Genomic DNA, 19,206 nt, shown 5'->3' with positions numbered 1-19,206 from the left:
AGCTCAGATGGCTTAGTGGTAACTTGTTGTGGCTATGTTGTGCAGGGTCCTGGGTTTAAGACGTGCAAGGGCTGGTTATTTTATTGCAAGGCAGAACATTTCAGCTGAAGAGGAAAGGATAATGGCAATGATTACAAGAGGTCCCTATTTTGGGTCACTTCATCTCCATTTATAGTGCCTTTGGTCAGATATTTTGCAGTGAGAGATTCAGAGTGTGGATCCGATATCCAAATGCACTACATATATATATATATATATATATATATATATATATATATATATATATAAATAAATATTTATATGCATAGATATGTATGTATATATATATATGTATATAGATATATATGGGGGCCCTTCATTTGATCGAAATTTCAAATGTTCAACACCCATATGGCTGACATCATATGACTGAACATTTGAAAGGCTGACAAATGATAGCGGAGATCCTGCTACAGTGTGGAACTGGGAGATTCCCCTTTCCTGCACAGTAGTGTGATCTCAGAGTGAGAATATTAAAGTAGCGGGAGGTGTTGGGGTGCAGGGGGGCTTGCCTCCTTGCCCAACACTGTTTTTAGTAGTTTGCACTACTATTTCAGGTTGTCGGCATTTCAAACTGTTGGCCATATGGTGTCGACCATATGGTTGTTGGCATTTTGAAATGACAGCAATCTGATGTAGACCCGTATCTCTCTCTCTCTTTCTCTCTCTATATATCTATATATCTATATATCTATATATATATATATATATATATATATATGTGTGTGTGTGTGTGTGTGTGTGTGTGTGTGTGTGTGTGTGTGTGTGTGTGTATATATATATATATATATATATATATATATATATATATATATATATATATTCTCTACTGTTGAATGACTATGCTGCATGATATGTTTGAGAAAACATCACCCATTTCTCCAGCTCAGATGGAGTAGTAGTAACTTGCTGTGGTTATGGTGTGCAGGGTCCTGGGTTCGAGACTTGAAAGGGCTGATTATTTTGTTGCTGCGCAGAACAAGGGCTGTTGGATAGAGAGTGATCAAGGCACTTTTAAGCAGTTGTAAGCAAGTGTGCTTGGGTTTGCATGGTGGTAAACAATGCTAACTTCTGGTTAAATATACTTACAGATAGCCTGAAAAGTGATTAATCTGTGTAGATATTGCTTAGTGCCACGCAAACAGTCTTAATCCCGCTTACTACTGCTTAAAATGTGCTTACTCCCAGTTACCCCTTGGCTAATTTCTTTAAAAGAAAAGAAAAAAGGGGTGATAGGACAGTGGTGAAAAAGGGAGCATGCACAGGGAAAGACAATAGGGAAAGTAGCTAGGCATGAGCAGGATGGGTGTAGGGAAGTTCCATAGCTGTCCATTTCTTCTACAGCAACAACTGTGCATATATGCTAAATTTGGAGGTATATTTCGACACTCAAACCCCTGAGAGAGGGGTGAGGACAGCAATAATGTGTTGTGAAGCCAATTAGACCAGATTACATGTGTCCAGTGGATACGTGCGAAATGGACAGCTATGTATGGGGTGAAATTTTTTGGGGGGGACAGATTGCCCTTTTTTTTAAGGTGAGAATGGGATGTTTGGGAAGAATAATAGGTATATTCGGGTAGGTAGGTTTGGAAGAAAGACAGACAAGACATATAAGACAGCATACAGTGGCAGTATATGACACGTGGGGGGGTAAACACCTTGAATGGGGAGGGGTGTTTGGAAATCTGAAGCCTGTGAGCCCCGAAATGGAAACAGTGGGAATGTGGTCCACACCCACGAGCAGTCACCACTGCACCTTCATGGCCCCGAAGGTGGCTGTGCTGGGACCTGAGCAGGAGGCGGCAGGCTAACCCTCTAATTGCACCATGTGGTCCTCAAGCTGGCATAGCAGATCTGCAAACTCCTTTTGGAGCTCGTTACGCACCAAACCCCAGACCTGACTTTGGGTGACATTATCCTTTCCATGCCCACTCCCATGGGGGGGACGAGCCCCATCCTCTGAGGCGGTTCCACCCGGAGATGGTGCAAGACCAGCAGATGAGGAGGTCCCGGGGTGAGTCCCAGATGTGCTGGGGCCCAGTGCCATTGTCAGATGAGGTGGGTCTGCTGGGAATGATCTTCTCAAATGTCCTATGGTGTTACAGTTTTAGAACATATGTGGGTTAGCAATAGTCAACACAATCCAGGATTAGTTGTACAGCATGCATAGATATTCCCATTAACCCAAAACAACAGATTTGGAACAGATGCATAGCAAACAGAACACATACATATATGGAACCACAGTGGACATTACAATGGCATGCAGGTTACATTGATAGTGACAGGCCACCAATGATAGTATTTTAACATGGAACATTAATAGAAACACATTTCAATATTTGTTGAACAATAGAACATATGTCCCAACAGTAGGTTTGGTGTAAAACATACCCATTGATTTGTTTGTTTAGATTATTGTTGCAGATATGATGGGGGAAGAGAGAGAGATATGTCAATTAACAACTTGTATATCCTTGCAGTACTCACAACTTCAATGATCACTGCTCTAATCATTACTCTACAGGTATTATTACAATACCCTATGGGCTCGGTTTGGACAGTGGTATGTTTTTGTACATAGTGTATACTTCAACTGTCTTATAGCTACATTCTACTTCTCTTACCTGGTAGACCTGTGGGGGCAATGTTTGTTAACACTGCTTGACTGTTTCTACACATATTCCCAGATTCTTATTTAAAATTCTGCACATACATCTCAACCTCTTATGGCAAAAAGTGTGTGTAAAGCTTGGCAAAATGGAGGTACAAATAGGCAGATATTTTAAATATTGCTCTTATAAACTTTTAGAAAGTTGCTAGAGAAACAGGATTTGTTTTAATATGCATTTTCTGAAGGCTCTGAAGTCTGAAACTCAAATGTATGTCATTATTTAGTGACTACAATCCTGAGATCATCCCAGTGATTTGCCAGGAAAATAGAGGAAGAGGCCAAAAATATGAGGCAAAAATCTGGACATTATGTGGAAATCTGTACAGTTGAGAGGTATGATTATGCATACAACTTACTACCACTCCCAGGATTTGAACCATGTCTGTGTGTGCTAAAAACACAACAATGTGTGTGTCATCTGAGTGAGCTATTCAGAAAGTGCTCTAGTTTTTTTTCCATGTTTTCTGTCTAAGTCTCTCTTGGTTGTACAATCTGCCCTTGTAATTACAACATTCTTATACAGACATTCCTAGACATATTTTTTATGTAGCACAGTGTGAGAAGCAGTTGACACAACAGTACTATTCACATATCAGATCTTGGTGAATGTGACATGTGAGGCCATAAAATACCAAAGTAAACACAACCAGTCCAGGATTTAGAGCTTTATTGCTAGACAGTTACACTTTTATTTAAATATGACCTATATGGGACTATTAATGTTATATTGTCTGGTTTATTCAGTACAAACCATAGCCATTTTTTATAGTACCAGGTGACATTTTACTCTTAATATTTATTTGGTATGAATACTACAAGCAGGATTGTTATTCACCAGCCTCATGTTGCAGCCTTTGCAACCTGCTGGCATGGGCTTCCTGGTTCACAGCCTCCTCAGCTGCAGCTGTAATGAAAATAGAGAAACATTTATGCATACCTATCCATCACATACACAGGCTGGACTTTGGTAAACAATTATTGCTATGAATACTTGCACACTGCTGGGACATCTCCCCTGTCTCTTGCTTCTTGGAGCCACTGTTCCAGGAGCTCCCTCTTCCTCCATTTCAAGTCGGCATAGTAGTGCCGGACCTGCTCACCAGTCCGAGGGATACCAGTGGCAGTGGTGAGATCACAAGCGAGAATTTCCCAGGCTTCTGCTTTATATTGGGAGCCCTGGTACTGGTCCTGCAGCAGTCTCATGTCATGTTTTTTTACCAGGAGTCCTACCATGACCTTGGACTCCTTTATGCCCCAGCACTGTGCCCAGAAGCACATGCCTTCTCCAACATCTGCCATACTGCATACAGTGGAGAGCTATAACCAGTTATGAGCTGTATTTCCTCCTGTGGGGTTTAAATACAGATGATTTCATACCCTTTGCCATGATTGGACGGTTTTGAAAATGCTGATCTAAGCTAAGCTACGGGCAAACCTGCTTAGCTAAAGTTGACAGTGCGTAAAGGGGCAGATTCAGCATTGCTTACCAATGGGCAAATCTACTCAGCTGGGCTATTCATTGCTTGCTATTCATATGTACACTATGCCTACACCTGTCAACATAGCTGTGCAATGCTTAACATTGCTTTTGTTTTATTTTATTGGTCTACCACCTGTGTGGAATTGATTCATCATTCATTACATAATATAGATTTATTTACTTTCCCTGACATCCCCCAGTGTGCTGTGATTAATTTATTCTTTTGTGAATATACTGTATGGGGCACTTGTGTTTATATGGGGGTTTCACTACTTTATTAAACTGACACCTCACATCTGGGCCTAATACACTACTCTTGTTGAGAAAAATCAGTTACTTCTTACACAAGTATTCAAAAAATTAAAATGTTAATGCTTACACATACAAATTGGAAGTGGCCTTAGTAAGGTTTGAACCATGAGTGATGACATGCAATGCTTATGGTCTAACCACTACACTATTACATTTCTGCTTATACTGGATGTCTATTGCTTTTTAACTTATCATGCTGTTTCAGCTGGGCTAAGGGTAGCTAAGCAACAGGCACACCCACACAGCTACACTTAAACATTATTGCATATATATAAAAAAAAAATATTTGTTGTGTTTTTTTATTTGTACCCTTCAGAATATCCATGCTAATGCTGAACTTGTTATTCTATAACTTTCTTCTTTGTAGGGATGTTTGTCCCTTATGGCTTTGTCCACATTCCTTACTCTGATGGGTTGGGAAATGTGCACTATGTGCTTATGCTAAATCTGTTATTCTATCAACTTTTTGTTTGGTAGGGATGATTGTCCCTTATGGCTTTGTCCAGATTTCTTACCCTGATGGGTTGGGGGTTTTACGAGCATTCTCGCTCATTTTAAATTGCTGAATGGCAATTCTGGAGTACAGGGGGCAAGTGTATTGTGAGAGCTCTGCTCTCAGACACACTCCCTGTGCTCATACATGGAACCATGTCCATTTTGCAGCACGGCAGCATGGCTTCATACATATGCATGGCGCACTTCCATGCTGAACTGGAATGGTTCCTGCCGTGCAGGAATAACTTATACCTGCGCAGCTGCTTGCTGAATCCAGGGGTTAGTCAGATATAGACTAAAAATACTGTTAGCTAATCTCACTATATTTTGCTAAATGACTGAAGAATCACTGTTCTCTAGTTAAGTTAATTATTAAAGCAAGGCAAGATGAAGTGGGCGAGTGTCTTGTCATTTCCAAACCAGAGTGCTAAGTGTGATCTGTCACATCTCTCACTGATATCTAAATACAATTTTAGTTCTGGGTACAGAATGACATCACATCTGATCACCTGATTCTGTGGTTCCTACACTACCCCTCAATAGAACATGAGCCAAGATTTGGCACAGGTCTGTCACAATACACACCTAGACCTTTGCTAAGGCATATTCCAGCATCTGGAAATTGCAAAACAATTCCAACCCTTTCAAGAGCAGATCCCAGCCCTGATATTGTGTCTCTGGTTGCATTCAGGTCTGTGAGTTACATTTTTTAGGGTCTAAACCAAGTCATTCAATTACAGACTATTTTTATTAAGGTTAGCTTGGCTGAGATTAACCCCTTCCCTTCCAGCATCCTCTGTTATCTTATATACATTTTATCAGTTACATTACAGTCTGACATACATGTATATTTCTTTTCTGTCCAGCAGGACCCACTGTTGATACATTTGCAACACAAGCCATGCGTAGTCATATAAAACTTTACAAATACATTTTTAACACAAGCATCGGTACAAATCAGTCTGATATTCAAATGACATACATTTTTTTTACAAAACTCCAGCCAACTATGCTGTCTGTGTTACACATGCACTGCCCTACTCTCTCTGGCATAGCTGACTATCTCACATTATCACAACTTTTATCATCTGGTCATTTCTAAACATTGCAAAAATCAGGTATCAGAGTGAAATATAGCTGGTGAATTTTAAAACACATCCAATTATCTCGTTATAACCCCCCACAGGAAGGCTTTGAAACTGAACTAGAGAAACTGTGTGCAAGATTTAGGTCTAGGGCTTATAATGATGAGGAGACTGTGATGGGAATAGCTGGGATCTCCACTTTAAGAAGGGATGTTTCTACCCCCTATTTTTCAGATCCTAAGAAAATAGCCTTTGATCAGGTAGAAGCAGAGCACCCTATAGTTACAATGGAAAATGGTAATGTCAGGATCCCCCTTTTTTACACTAAGGATGTGGGCAGTGTTAAAGACATTGTTAGATCGCACTGGGAAGTGCTGACTGTGGATCTGGTGGTTAGAGAGGTGGTAGGGGATACAACAAGTTTTGTATATAAGAATAGGTCCAATTTGAAGAAGTTGTGTTATCCTAAGAAAGGTAGGAAGGAGAATGTTTATGATACCTTTGGTACAGTTCCTTGCAATAGTTGTAATTTTTGCCACTTTATAAATTCTAGTGGTAATTTTGTGCACCCCTCAAATGGCATGAGTTATGAGTTCCATGTCTCTGCAACTTGCCAGTCTGAGCATGTTGCTTACCTTGCTACTTGTGTAGCATGTGATGGATTCTATGTGGGCAAGACAGATAGAAAACTCAGAGACAGGATACATGAACACATATATCAAATTAGAGTTAAGTCCACAGTCAACATGTATTGGAGAGAGGCAACACACATATGTTCACCTTCAGAGTCATTGAGATGTTATTCACAGGTCCTAGAGGTAGTGAGACTAGGAACCATACTGAAACACAGGAGGCTAAATGGATAATTTGGTTTAGGGCAGACTTCTATCCAGGTCTTAATGATAAGGTACCCCTGAAACCATTTTTGAAGTCTAGAAGGCTTAGATAGAGCCATTTGTTCACCAATTGGTGAAGACCAATATTGTGTATAATAGGCATATGAAATTTGTGTCCTTATGAAATAAGAGTATTTATTAGTTTTAGTATATATTCTCATCAGTATTTATGAATTTGTATATTAAAATATGTATATGTTTTATATATTTTTTATATATTTTCTTATAAACATTTCTTTATATATATTTTGATAGACTTTTTATACTTTTTATGTTTATTTTTTATATGGTGATGTAATTAATGTTTTTAGAATAAGATGTTTGATAAGATTATGATCTTGTCACTTTAAGAAAATGTTATCAGTGATGCATTATGGTCTGATGAAGCCCTGTTGGGTGAAAGCGCTTACCGGATTTATCTGTTTGTTTTAATAAAAGACTTGCAGTGGATGGAATTGCTGCCTTTGGATGTGTTTTAAAATTCACCAGTTGTGTTTTGCTCTGATACCTGATTTTTGCTGTTTTACAATTTGGACTGTGAGGGATGTGCAGAGCGTTTACTATTTGTTAGTTTTTGTCTGGGTTTGAAGTTACATTTCTAAACATTCTTTAATCTGCTATTGCAGAGTTAGTGTGCATGTGTTATAAATTAAAATGGAATACTTTGACTACTGTGTGTTTGTGAAACAAATCTGAAATATGTTGCTTTGGTCACTATTATTGGTATTAATAATGCATCTTGCAATAAACATCTGTGAAAGATGCAGACAACAATGTGTTTATAATTACTTGATTTGATGGATGCCTGTGAGTTAAAAAAATATTAGTCTGCCTTTGCAGGACTAGTACGCATGTGTGTAAAGCAAATTAGAACACTTCAGTTGCCCATTTTTTCACAATCAGGCATTATGTGTACACAGTCAACAAATTGGGCATAATGATGAGAATGAATATTAGTAGATAATAATGACAGGAGTATGAGTGGTCCATTATGGCTGAAATGAAATGTTCTGTACATGTGTCACAACTGGTTAATACAATCTGTTTCACTGCTTACTGGAAAAACATGCTCAAAGCTATAAATTTAAAACCCACATTACAAATATTGCTGTATTATTTATTTTTATTTATTTATTTATTGACATTTGTTAACTACATTTGTTAACTGGGTTAGTGCAACTGAGACAGGGACCCATTTTCAGTGGAGACCTGAGGAGAAAAGCTCCAGAAGTATTACATATTTTTACAATAAAAATCAAATCAAAAATAAAAATAAGAGTAAAAAAATTAAAACCACCATAAAACATAATAATAAAATCAACAGTTAGAGAATGTTTGTAAACAGAGTTGGTTAAATAACAATTGGCAGGTCTAGAGAATATCACACTTGAAGTACATACAAAAAGATAAACCATTCAATCAGAAACATTTTTTAAGTAAATATATATATATATATATATATATATATATATATATATATATATATATATATATATATATGAATATATATATATGGTATGGAGGTGAGGGGAGAGGAAGGTATAAAGGTATATGAGGCAAGTGCAAGGAAGTAAAGAGTAGAATAGGGAAAAGGAGTTAAAGTTGAGAAGAGGCTAGATCAAGTGGGAGTTAGACAAGGGCAGGACTGTGTAATCTGAAGAAAAAAATTAAGTTCTTTTTTGAACAGATTTTTTTTTGATGAATGCTACTTATGTTTTGAGGGAGTGAGTTCCAAGCATGTGCAACAGAGTATTTGTAAAGGGACAGTCCTATATTTCTGTTGGGTTTATGCATGTCAAGGAGGTGTTTTCTGGAAGTACGAAGGTGACAATGGGGGTTGTAGTAGGAGACTAGGTTGGAGATGGAAGGGCAGGAAGAGGGATCACTCAGGCTAGAGTGCGTAATGTGAAGTTGGGGTAGAAGTAGTTGTTTAGAGAATTCTGGCCATTGGAGTATTTTAAGGGTGAGACAGTGGTGGGATTTATAGGGGAGATTAGAGGCAAACCTGGCTATTTTGTGATACGTTTGCTCTAGTTTAGTGATAAATAAAGTTTGAACATTAGTAAGTACAGGAGCAGCATAGAGAAGGCAGGGTAGAAGAAGGAATGGAGCGAGAGAAGGTTTGGAAGAAGGTGACAGAAATTCCTGGTTGAGATAGAGAAGTCAGTTTCTGGTGGTTTTTTTTATACATTGTTGGATATGAGTATCAAATTTTAGTTCATCATTAATAATTACTCCATGTAGTTTGGTATTGGGTTTGGGTTTGATGATGGTGTTATTAAGAGAGGTGATAGAGAAAGAGGGTGTGTGCTGGGTGACTGTTTTAGGGAAGAAGAGTTTAGTTTTTTTGGATTTAGTATCAATTGGTTATCAGAGTTCCAGGTTTTGACAGAGGTGAAGGTTTGTTGAGTGAGCGCTAGGAGTTCAAGGATGTTGTGGGCAGGAGTGATAAGGGTGGAGTCATCAGCATATTGTAGAAGTGTAGAGAGGTTAGTAACAGAGTGAAGTTTGTTAGTGAATATGTTGAACAGGAGGGGGCCTAGAATCAATCCTTGGGGAACGCCAGTATGTACAGGGAGGCATATAGAGCGGATAGTTTGCCAGTGGATAGATTGCTGCCTGCCAGAGAGGTAGCTAGAGAACCAGTTGATGGAGGAAGAAGACAGATGTAGATCAGCATGTTTAGTAAGGAGTTTAAAGTAAGAGACAGTATCAAAGGTCTTTGACAGATCAAGGAATAGACTGGAGCTGAGCAAGTTATTTTTACAGGCTTCAGCTATTTTTTGAATAAAGGAGAGCAATGCAGTGGCTGTGCTATGGTGGAGTCTAAAGCCATGTTGGGTACGAGTAATGAGACTGTTGTCAAGAAGGTGTTTGGTTAACTGAGCATGGATGCACTTTTCTAAAATTTTAGAAAGGGGGGACAGGATAGCAATGAGTCTAAAGTTAGAGAGATCAGTAGAGCTTTTGCCTTTGTGAAGAGGCATTGGATATCTGGGACAAGGGTCTCAGAGATGGAATGATTAATAAGTATAGTGACACCATAGGTGATGGATTGTGTAGCTATTTTTAGGAAGTTGGAGGGTAGTTGGTTGGCAGAGGGGGAGCAAGTGTTACATTTATTTAGAAGACATTTAGTAGTAATTGGTACTGGTTGGAAAGAAAATGTATTTGGAAGACTTTTGTTAACAGGTGATAGAGGGGTTGGGTGAGATGTGCTATTTTGGTTGAGCTTTGGAATAGTTTCTATGAAATAGCTGTTGAGGAGAGTGTTGTGTGGAAAGGGGTTGGGAGTAGTGGGTTTACCTGGGTGGAGCAGGTTGTTGATGGAGATCCAGAATTTTTTTTTTGGCTTTTTGTGAGGGCTGCATTGGTTAGAGGAAAAATAAGCTCTCATCTTTGATGACTAGTTTTTTTTTTGGTCTGGTTTCTGAACTCTTTGTATGGCTGAAGTAAGGGAGAGGATTTATTTTTAACTCAGGATTTCCAGGTGCTATCTCTTTTGTGCATGATCATTTGGGTTTGATTTGCAAGCCAGGGGGGCATAGTTGGATTTAATTCTGATTATTCTAGAAGTGGCGAAAGAATCAAGAGTGTCAACAAAAATATTATTGAAGGAATTTACAGCCTCAATGAGAGGGAGGTGCTACAGGAAGGACCAATTGATGCCAGACAGTTGAGTTAAATGTTTCTGGGTCAAAGTGGGTGATGTTCCAGCATATTCTGTAAGTATGGTCTTTGGGAAAATGTTGGGTGAGTCTATGAATAAAGGTTGGGGAGTGATCACTAAAAGATCTGGAAGTATGACAGGGTTATGGTAATGGTTGGAACCTGAGGTAAGAATCCAGTCAAGGATAGGTCCAGAAGGGGAGTTTTTGTTAGTTCTAGTGGGGGTAGAAATGTGTTCATGAAATCCATGGAGGTTAAGACTATGGGTAGGGGATGAAGGGTACAGTTTAGACCAGTCTATGTTAACATCTCCAAGTATGATGGTTTCATAGGGGACATGTTGAGTGAGCCAGGAGAGAAGGTTCTCTAGGACTGGAATATTATTGCCGGGGGGAATGTATATAGAGACTATGGCAATTTTTTTGTGTGAGTTTAGGTTACAGTTAACGATAAGGATTTCTGCAAGTGAGAAAGATGGAACAGAGATGGAGAGAGGGGACAGGTTTAGTAGTTCAGAGTAGACAATAGCTACACCTCCTCACTTATTGATTCTTTCTGGGTGAAAGATATTGTAGCCTGGAGGTAAGATTTCTGATTAAACAGAAAGGTAATTTAAAACAATCAGAAAGATAAATAAAAAAAAAACGTATTCATTCATGGTAATAAAAATGTGTGAAGGGGAGCCCGTGGTTTGAAAACAGACCAGGGCCCAAGGCACACTTAATCTGCTACTATCCTATATATAAAATTCATGGAAACATAGCAGAAATGCATTGCCCCTAGAAGTCCATGATAGAAAGTCCAAGGTGATCAATAATAACAGAATCAAAATAAACACAGTGAATGTGGTACTAGGAACATATAGTTTATTTTAATCTACATAGGAAAGGAATTAATCTGAGTTAACAAAGCTTTCCATATTCCTTTGCTCAGAAAATTCTAAAAATTAAATAAAGAAATAAATATATTTTGTACAACTTTTCATCAAAACCGTTCTATGTTTCTTTGGCTTCCTCAGGATCTAACCATTTTCATCCCTACCTACACTCAATTGGCCTTTTTTTTTTCTTCTAATAAGGGATGACAGTCTGGAACATTTATTTCCCAGAAGAGGTGTGAGAGCACTATGATCCATTCACTTCATGACCAGACTAAGAGCTGTATCAGCCCATTAATTCCACTAGAGTTAAAGGATGGGATTGAGGGAGCATATTAGCTTCCAATCATGCTGGGCCCCCTTCCCAAGTCTATGCATTCTCCATGGTGGTCTGTGCACCACATATTTTTGCTACTATAGGGGAGTCCTATACGTATTTCTGCATGTCTGTGTGCCATGCATAGCCACACAGATCTGATAGCTGCTCCTGATGTTTCATTATACTTGTGCTGAGACCAGCACTACAATAGATCTTAATCTCCTCCCTCCCCCAGTGAGTTAGATAGAATTAATTGCTAATTAGCCTCCACTCTCATCCCTTAGCCCTTTCTTTGCCTAGACTAGTAATCAAACTCAGGACATCTGGGACCTAAATCTTAAATTTTATTTATGTGTGTAATAACCTTAAAATTGCAGTATAAGTTATGCGTATATGTTCCTCAATAACACAATGCATCCCTTGTATCTGTTTGCTAACATTACCTACTCTCATGATATAGGCTGCCACATTCTGAAATCTGTTTTTCACTCTGTATCCTTTGATTATGAGATGCATATAGCTAATGATTCTTATAAGTGGCAGCTGAATCCAAGTACATACCTAGCTGTAAATAAAAATCAAAAGTAATAAATAGGAAACAGTAATGTCTACTCTTGTATTACACTGATGATTGTTACAGATCAAATGGGATATTACCCACTATAGAAGTTAGTAGATCATATATGCTATCCAAAATCTATAACATATCAAGGGTATTAAAATTGACTTGATATTCAGTGAAACTGTCAATTGTTAGTGCTGTAAATAAGTGCAAAACGCAGATAAAATATAATCATTGAGTTAATCTGAGTTTATTGTACTTGAATTCAGCAGTTACAAGATAAAACAGTATTCAATCTCTAACTAGTGTTTGGAAACATAGAAGATGGTCTGCACAGCCAGTATTAAATAAGTGCCCTTTGTTTTGTTATTTCAGCTTGTCTAAACAATAATGAAAAGTCTATTAAGTTGCACATTCCACAGATGCTGTAGAGGTTTGCAAGAAGTAATAGATTTGTGTTAACATCACTGATACATTGCCTCTGCAAAAGGACTGTAAACAGAATTCTTTTCGCCTGACAGCCTGAGTAATAGGTATATTAGATATAATAAACTCAAGTGTGAGGTACGTTTTTGTTATGCTTCGCTCTATCCTTTGTCAACCTTACCGAGCTTGTGATAGTGCTCTAGCTTTGTACATTTACTGCTCTGGAAGAATAAATAGCATCTTTTATTTGTTCTATTAAAAGGAAGAAAGGAAGGCAGTCAATCCTTTGGGCTTAACTATTTTCTTCTTCCTGGGAAAAATAATTTTTCTTATAAGCAGACACACATGCACTTACACTCTCACATGTTTATGTATGTACCTATGTGTGCATGTGTGTGTGTGTGTGTGTGTGTGTGTGTGTGTGTGTGTGTGTGTGTGTGTGTGTGTGTGTGTGCTCATGTGTGCATATGTGTGTGGATCCTCTGCCATTTGAAGTAGAACACAGCACTCTTAAGTATACTTGTTAAGCTGCTATGGCAGAAACAGAAAACCTTGTTTTTATCCTACAAATAGTAGCAAAGTTTAAATTGCAGTTGTATAAAGACATAAATGTAATATACATAGGCTTTTATATGGTTAATACAGCATCAGGCAGAAGATAAAATATTTAAAAATGATCCGGTTGTAGTATTGACTGTTAATCAAATAAATGACTTGACTTGGTCTGAAAATTTGAGCACACTGAAGATTCATGAGGCACATAACTAAACTGTCAGCTCATGCAATCACTGTGATAATGATTAAAATGTTTTGGAAGCCAACTGTCAGTGCTAAAATAACATAATTATTCTTAAAGGAAGTTTTATTATCTTTAAACAATCTGCAACAATTATGGTTGCAAAAACATATGAAGTATTTTATTTGCTGTTCTTCTTATAAAGCCCATTATACCATGAAAGACTGGCTCTTGCTGGTTTTCCTTGCATGATACTGCAGCCTTGCATGCACTTCTCCAAGCATGTAGACAGTTGTTTTGTTGAAATTTGTTGTGATGCATCGATCCATAATGATGCTATATTATGAAGAGATCCAAAGCAGGAATTAAAGCAATATAACATAAAAAACCCTGCCTGCCCAACAATGTCATTACTCAGGAAAGCATGGCCATTGGCAGAAGAATCACTGCACAAGGTAGTAAAAGTTAAAGTCTGAGGAAGTACTGAGCTTAAATCTGTACACAATGACAGATTCTCAATAAGACTGATAATTCTTAGATTGGGGTGCCTGATAACACCTCCAATTAAAGCAACGGTGGGATCGTGGTGGGGTGGTGTTGAATATACATTGAATGTCTACATGTGACAAAGATGTTCCTGTTGAACTCTCGAGGAATGAGCATTCCATCTTCTCTGAATTTCTGCAACTTTGGAGTTAGTATGTACGCATTAATATATATATATATATATATATATATATATATATATATATATATATATATATATATATATATATATATATATATATATATATATATATATATATATACATGTGTGTGTGTGTGTGTGTGTGTGTGTGTGTGTGTGTGTGTGTGTGTGTGTGTGTGTGTGTGTGGATAGATATAGATATATAGATACAGATATTTAGATATAAATAGACCTACATGTATAAGTAGCATGGGGTGGGGTGCAGAGATGCTTGTTCCTTGTAAAAATGCTTTAAACATGTATCAACCATTATTAAAGTTAACTGTTATTTGTGTTAAAGGGTAAATAAATGCATTTTCATAGTACTGATATTCACAATATCAGGTCTTTGATTTCTAACAGTGAACAGTGGCAAATATTATGATTTCTGTTGGATCTGGCAGCCTTTTTAAAATTTCCATTCTTACCCAAAATTGTATAATATGTAAGTAAAACCATATTAAGTATGTACCAAAATAAAGATGATTATTCACTGCAGATTTCTTTAACTCCATGGCCATTTTCTGTGGAATAGCAAACCAATCCCCTTATTACTGCAAACCAGTCACTGAAATAATATATGCTTCAAAAGTCCCATCTCTTCAAAACATAGCAAAATAAAAAAATAATCCAATCAGACTATACAGATCCACAGAAACTATAACAAAATAGAGTTAAAAAAACACTGAAGTAATAGTTTAGGGAGCTGCAACATCTAAGTTCCCTGTTAATTATATAAGCAAATGCAGAGAAAGGGTTGCAGCTGTTAAGGCAGAATGACAACTAATGACAACTGCATCCTCTGCTCTCTGCTTGCAAAACGTCTAATTCAGCTAGTTACAAAATATCAGAGTACTGGTCAGAAACCAAGACATTCTGTTACCAGCAGGACATTATAAAAAGCCAGTTTAATGAAGAGGGCTCAGAGAGTGATGAGCTACTGATTAGTGTCATGGTAAGTACCCTGTTTCTGATTTTTGTTATGATATCTAAAATTCTGCTATTCTCTCCCTCCAAGACTGTCTATTATGACAAACATTCATTCAAGTTCCTTAGCCGTACCAACTCTCCCATAGAAGTGGTTCCCTACGCAAAACTTCTTGGCATTACTATTGATGAACACCTCAAGTTTGATATCCATATTCAACAAAATATAAAGAAAACCCACCAAAAGTTAATTATGCTTTATAGGAACAATATCTTTCTCTCCAACTCCATTAGACATATTTTGGCTACTACTTACCTCCTCCCATCTCTGTTATATGGAGCCCCTCTTCTAACTAACCTGACCTCTGCTATCACCTCTAAATTAGAAAACTGCTATAAGATCTCTAACTTTGCCACCAGATCCAAAAATTCAACCCATCACTGCCATACCCTTCATTCTCTGAAATGGCTAGAACTCCCTAATTACCTAGACTACCTCCAACTTACAACAGCACACAGACTTGTATTTCACCCAAATAGATGTCCGGTTCTAACAAACATCCTTCCCCCCTATACCCCTAATAGACCTCTCAGATCTGGGCATCAAAACCTAATTACTATCCACAAACATAAATTACCTGCTGGCCAACTTCTCCTCTCTTTCTCACTAGGCAAGAAATGGAATTCATTCCCATCCACACTTAGGACAATAGCTAACTCAGAAAACTTCAAAACCCAGCTTTTCACTTACTTGTCCTCCAAATAGAAATGCACCTGTTTTCACCCTATCTAATTCTATTTAACAAATGCCCTGAGGACTTTTTTCTCCTAGGTTCCTAATCTGTCTAATACCCCAATAACTATTGCCTTGAGTTGACTCAAGCTCTCTTCAATTGCTTCTCAATACACAATTTCAACTTTGTAAATATTGTAAATAGCTTCTTACGTCAGATAAATGCATGTAAAGTGTTTCCTTACCTAAATGGTTGTATGTATAATGTTTCTACACTTCAATTGTAATGAAGGTATATTTCAAAGAATCTCTACGGTACAACCATCAGATATATCAAAATTATCTTTGTTGATCAAACCTGATACGGAATGTGCATATTTGTAAACTGTACTTTATTCTGTGACTTCCTTACTATTGTAACCTTACTGTTTTATATTCTATGGAGCTTTTCTCCCCGGGCCTCGACTGAAAATGGGCACACTTTCCCTCTGGACTTCCGTGGTTATCAAATTGAAATAAATAAATAATAAATAAATATAGTATCGAGTACCATCACAAGAAAATCCAGCAAGTCATCAGAGTTTAACCAAATAATAATAAACCAAGAAAAAGCACCATTCTTCTGATTTGTAAAGCCACCAATTTAATATATTAAGCACTTTCATTCCCCCAAACAAGGGCTTGTTCCAAATAACACTGGCACAGTTGTTTATATATAGAAGTTCCATAACCATAAAACACAAAAATAAAATTAAAAGGTGTGACAAAAATCTAAAATGAGTTACAGTTTAGCGCCCTTAATCTCAAAATACTCTAAATGCTCAAATTAATCATTCTGTCCTGGTGGGTGAGTGGTATTTAACAAAATATGGCAATGCAAATTACCATATTTTAAATAAGTTTTCCAACTTCTTTTACCACTATTATTATTTATGTTATCATTTACCAGTATTATTACTTATGTTATCTAACACAAAAATACAAACTTTGAAACATTTCTCAAGTTCTATTATGTTTTTTACTGTGCTGGTATCACCACTTTTTGTGATGCAATATTCTGTTCAGATATTCTGTCTAACAAACTGCATTCTGTCTTGCCAGTTTAATTTCTTCAAGCTTTTTGGGTTTTTAATACGACAGGAATTGATTGACCCCATTCTTAAGTCAAGGTATGATTAAAATCAATGAAATTGATACTCCCTGAGATTCAGCAAGCAGCTGTGCAGAAATAAGTTATTCCTGCATGACAGGGACCATTCCTGTTCAGCACGGCAACGCACCATACATATGTATGAAGGTGTGCTGCCATGCTATAAAATGGACATGGTTCCATTTACAAGTGCAGGGGGTGTGTCTGAGAGCAGAGCACTCACAATATACATGCCTCCTGCACTTCAAAATTGCCTTTCGGCAATTTTAAATGAGTGAGAACACTCGTAACATCTGCAACCCATCAGGATAACAAATCCGGTCAAAGCCATAACGGACAATTGTCCCTACCAAGATAAATGTTGTTAGAATAAAACATGTAGAATAAGCACATAGTGCACACCTCCCAACCTGTCAGAGTAAGAAATGTGGACTAAGCCAAAATGGACAATCATCCCACAAATCAGAAAGTTGATAGAATAATAGGTTCAGCATTAGCAGGGATATTCTGAAGGGTACAAATAAAATAACCCAACCATTTTTTTTTAAACATGCTATAAAGTTTAAGCATAGCTGCATGGGTGTGCCCATTGCTTAGCTACACTTAGTCCAGCTTAAACAGCACAAGAAGTTAAACAGCAAGAGACATCCACCATAAGCAGTATTGCAATAGGGTACTGGCTAGAGCGTACGATTTGCAAATAGTCATTCCTGGTTTGATGCCCACTGTAACCAATTTGCATTTTACATGTGAAAGCAGTACATAAACATTTTTATAATTAGCCACTAAATAACATATATTTTTTAACCAGAGTACTGTAGTAGGTCCAGATGTGAGGTGTCAGTTTAATAAAGTTGTGAAACCCCCATATAAACAGAAGTGCCCCATACAGTATAGTCACACATGAATAAATGTAATGAAAGCACATTGGGGGATGTCAGGGACAGTAAACAAATACATAATATATAATGAATGATGACTCGATCCCATACAGCAGATACTCTATAAAATAAAAAAATAAGCAATGTTAAGCATTGCACAGCTCTCCTTACCAGGTGTAAGCATTGTGTAAATATGACTGCTAAGCAATGAGTAGCCTAGCAACTGGATTTACCCATTGGCAAGCAGTGCTGAACCTGTCCCTTTAAGCACTGCTAACCTTAGCTAAGCAGCTTTGCCCATAGCTTAGCTTAGCTCAGCATATTCAAAACCATCCAATCACAGCAAAGGGTGGAACATCGGCCGTATTTAAACCCCACAGATAGGAATACAGCTCATAACTGGCTGCAGCTTCCCCCCTGTAGGCAGTATGGCAGGAGTTGGTGAGGGCATGTGCTTCCGTGCGCAGCACTGAGGCATACAGGAGTCCAAGGTCATGGTAGGACTCCTGTTACAAAACCATGATGAGAGACTGCTGCAGGTCCAGTACCAAGGCTCCCAATATAAAGTAAAAGCCTAGGACCATCTCGCCCATGATCTCACCAGTGCCACTGGTATCCCTCGGACTGGTGAGCAGGTCTGGCACCACTATGCCGACTTGAAGTGGAGAAAGAGGGAGCTCTTGGATGAGTGGGTCCTAGAAGCAAAGCAGAGGGGTGATGTCCCAGCAGTGTGTAAGTAGTCATACTAATAACTGTTTACAAATGTCCAGCCTGTGTATATGATGGATAGGAATGCCTAAATATTTATCTATTTCCCTTACAACTCCTGCTGAGTGGAATGTGAATCAGGAAGCCTATACTAGTAGTTGCAAAGGCTGCTTCGTGAGGCTGGTGAGTAACAATCCTGCTTGTAGTAGTCATACCAAATAAGTATAAAGTAGAAGAAAGTCACCTGGCAGTATAAAAATTGTGTATGGGTTGTATTGAATAAACCAGACAATATGACAGCAATAGTCTCACATAGGTCATATTTAAATAAAACTGTAACTGCCTGAGAATAAAGTTCTAAACACTGGACTAGCTGTGTTTAATCTGGTATAGCATGGCATTTATTGTTGCATTCTCTAAATAGTAATGTTGTGTTAACCACTGTTACCCACACTGTGCTACATAAAAAATGTCTAGTATGTCTATATAAGACTGTTGTAAGGACAA

This window comes from Protopterus annectens, chromosome 12.part0 (genome assembly GCF_019279795.1).
Source record: "Protopterus annectens isolate FY-2018-M chromosome 12.part0, PAN1.0, whole genome shotgun sequence".
Lineage (NCBI taxonomy): Eukaryota > Metazoa > Chordata > Ceratodontiformes > Protopteridae > Protopterus > Protopterus annectens.
This window is presented reverse-complemented; position numbering follows the sequence as displayed.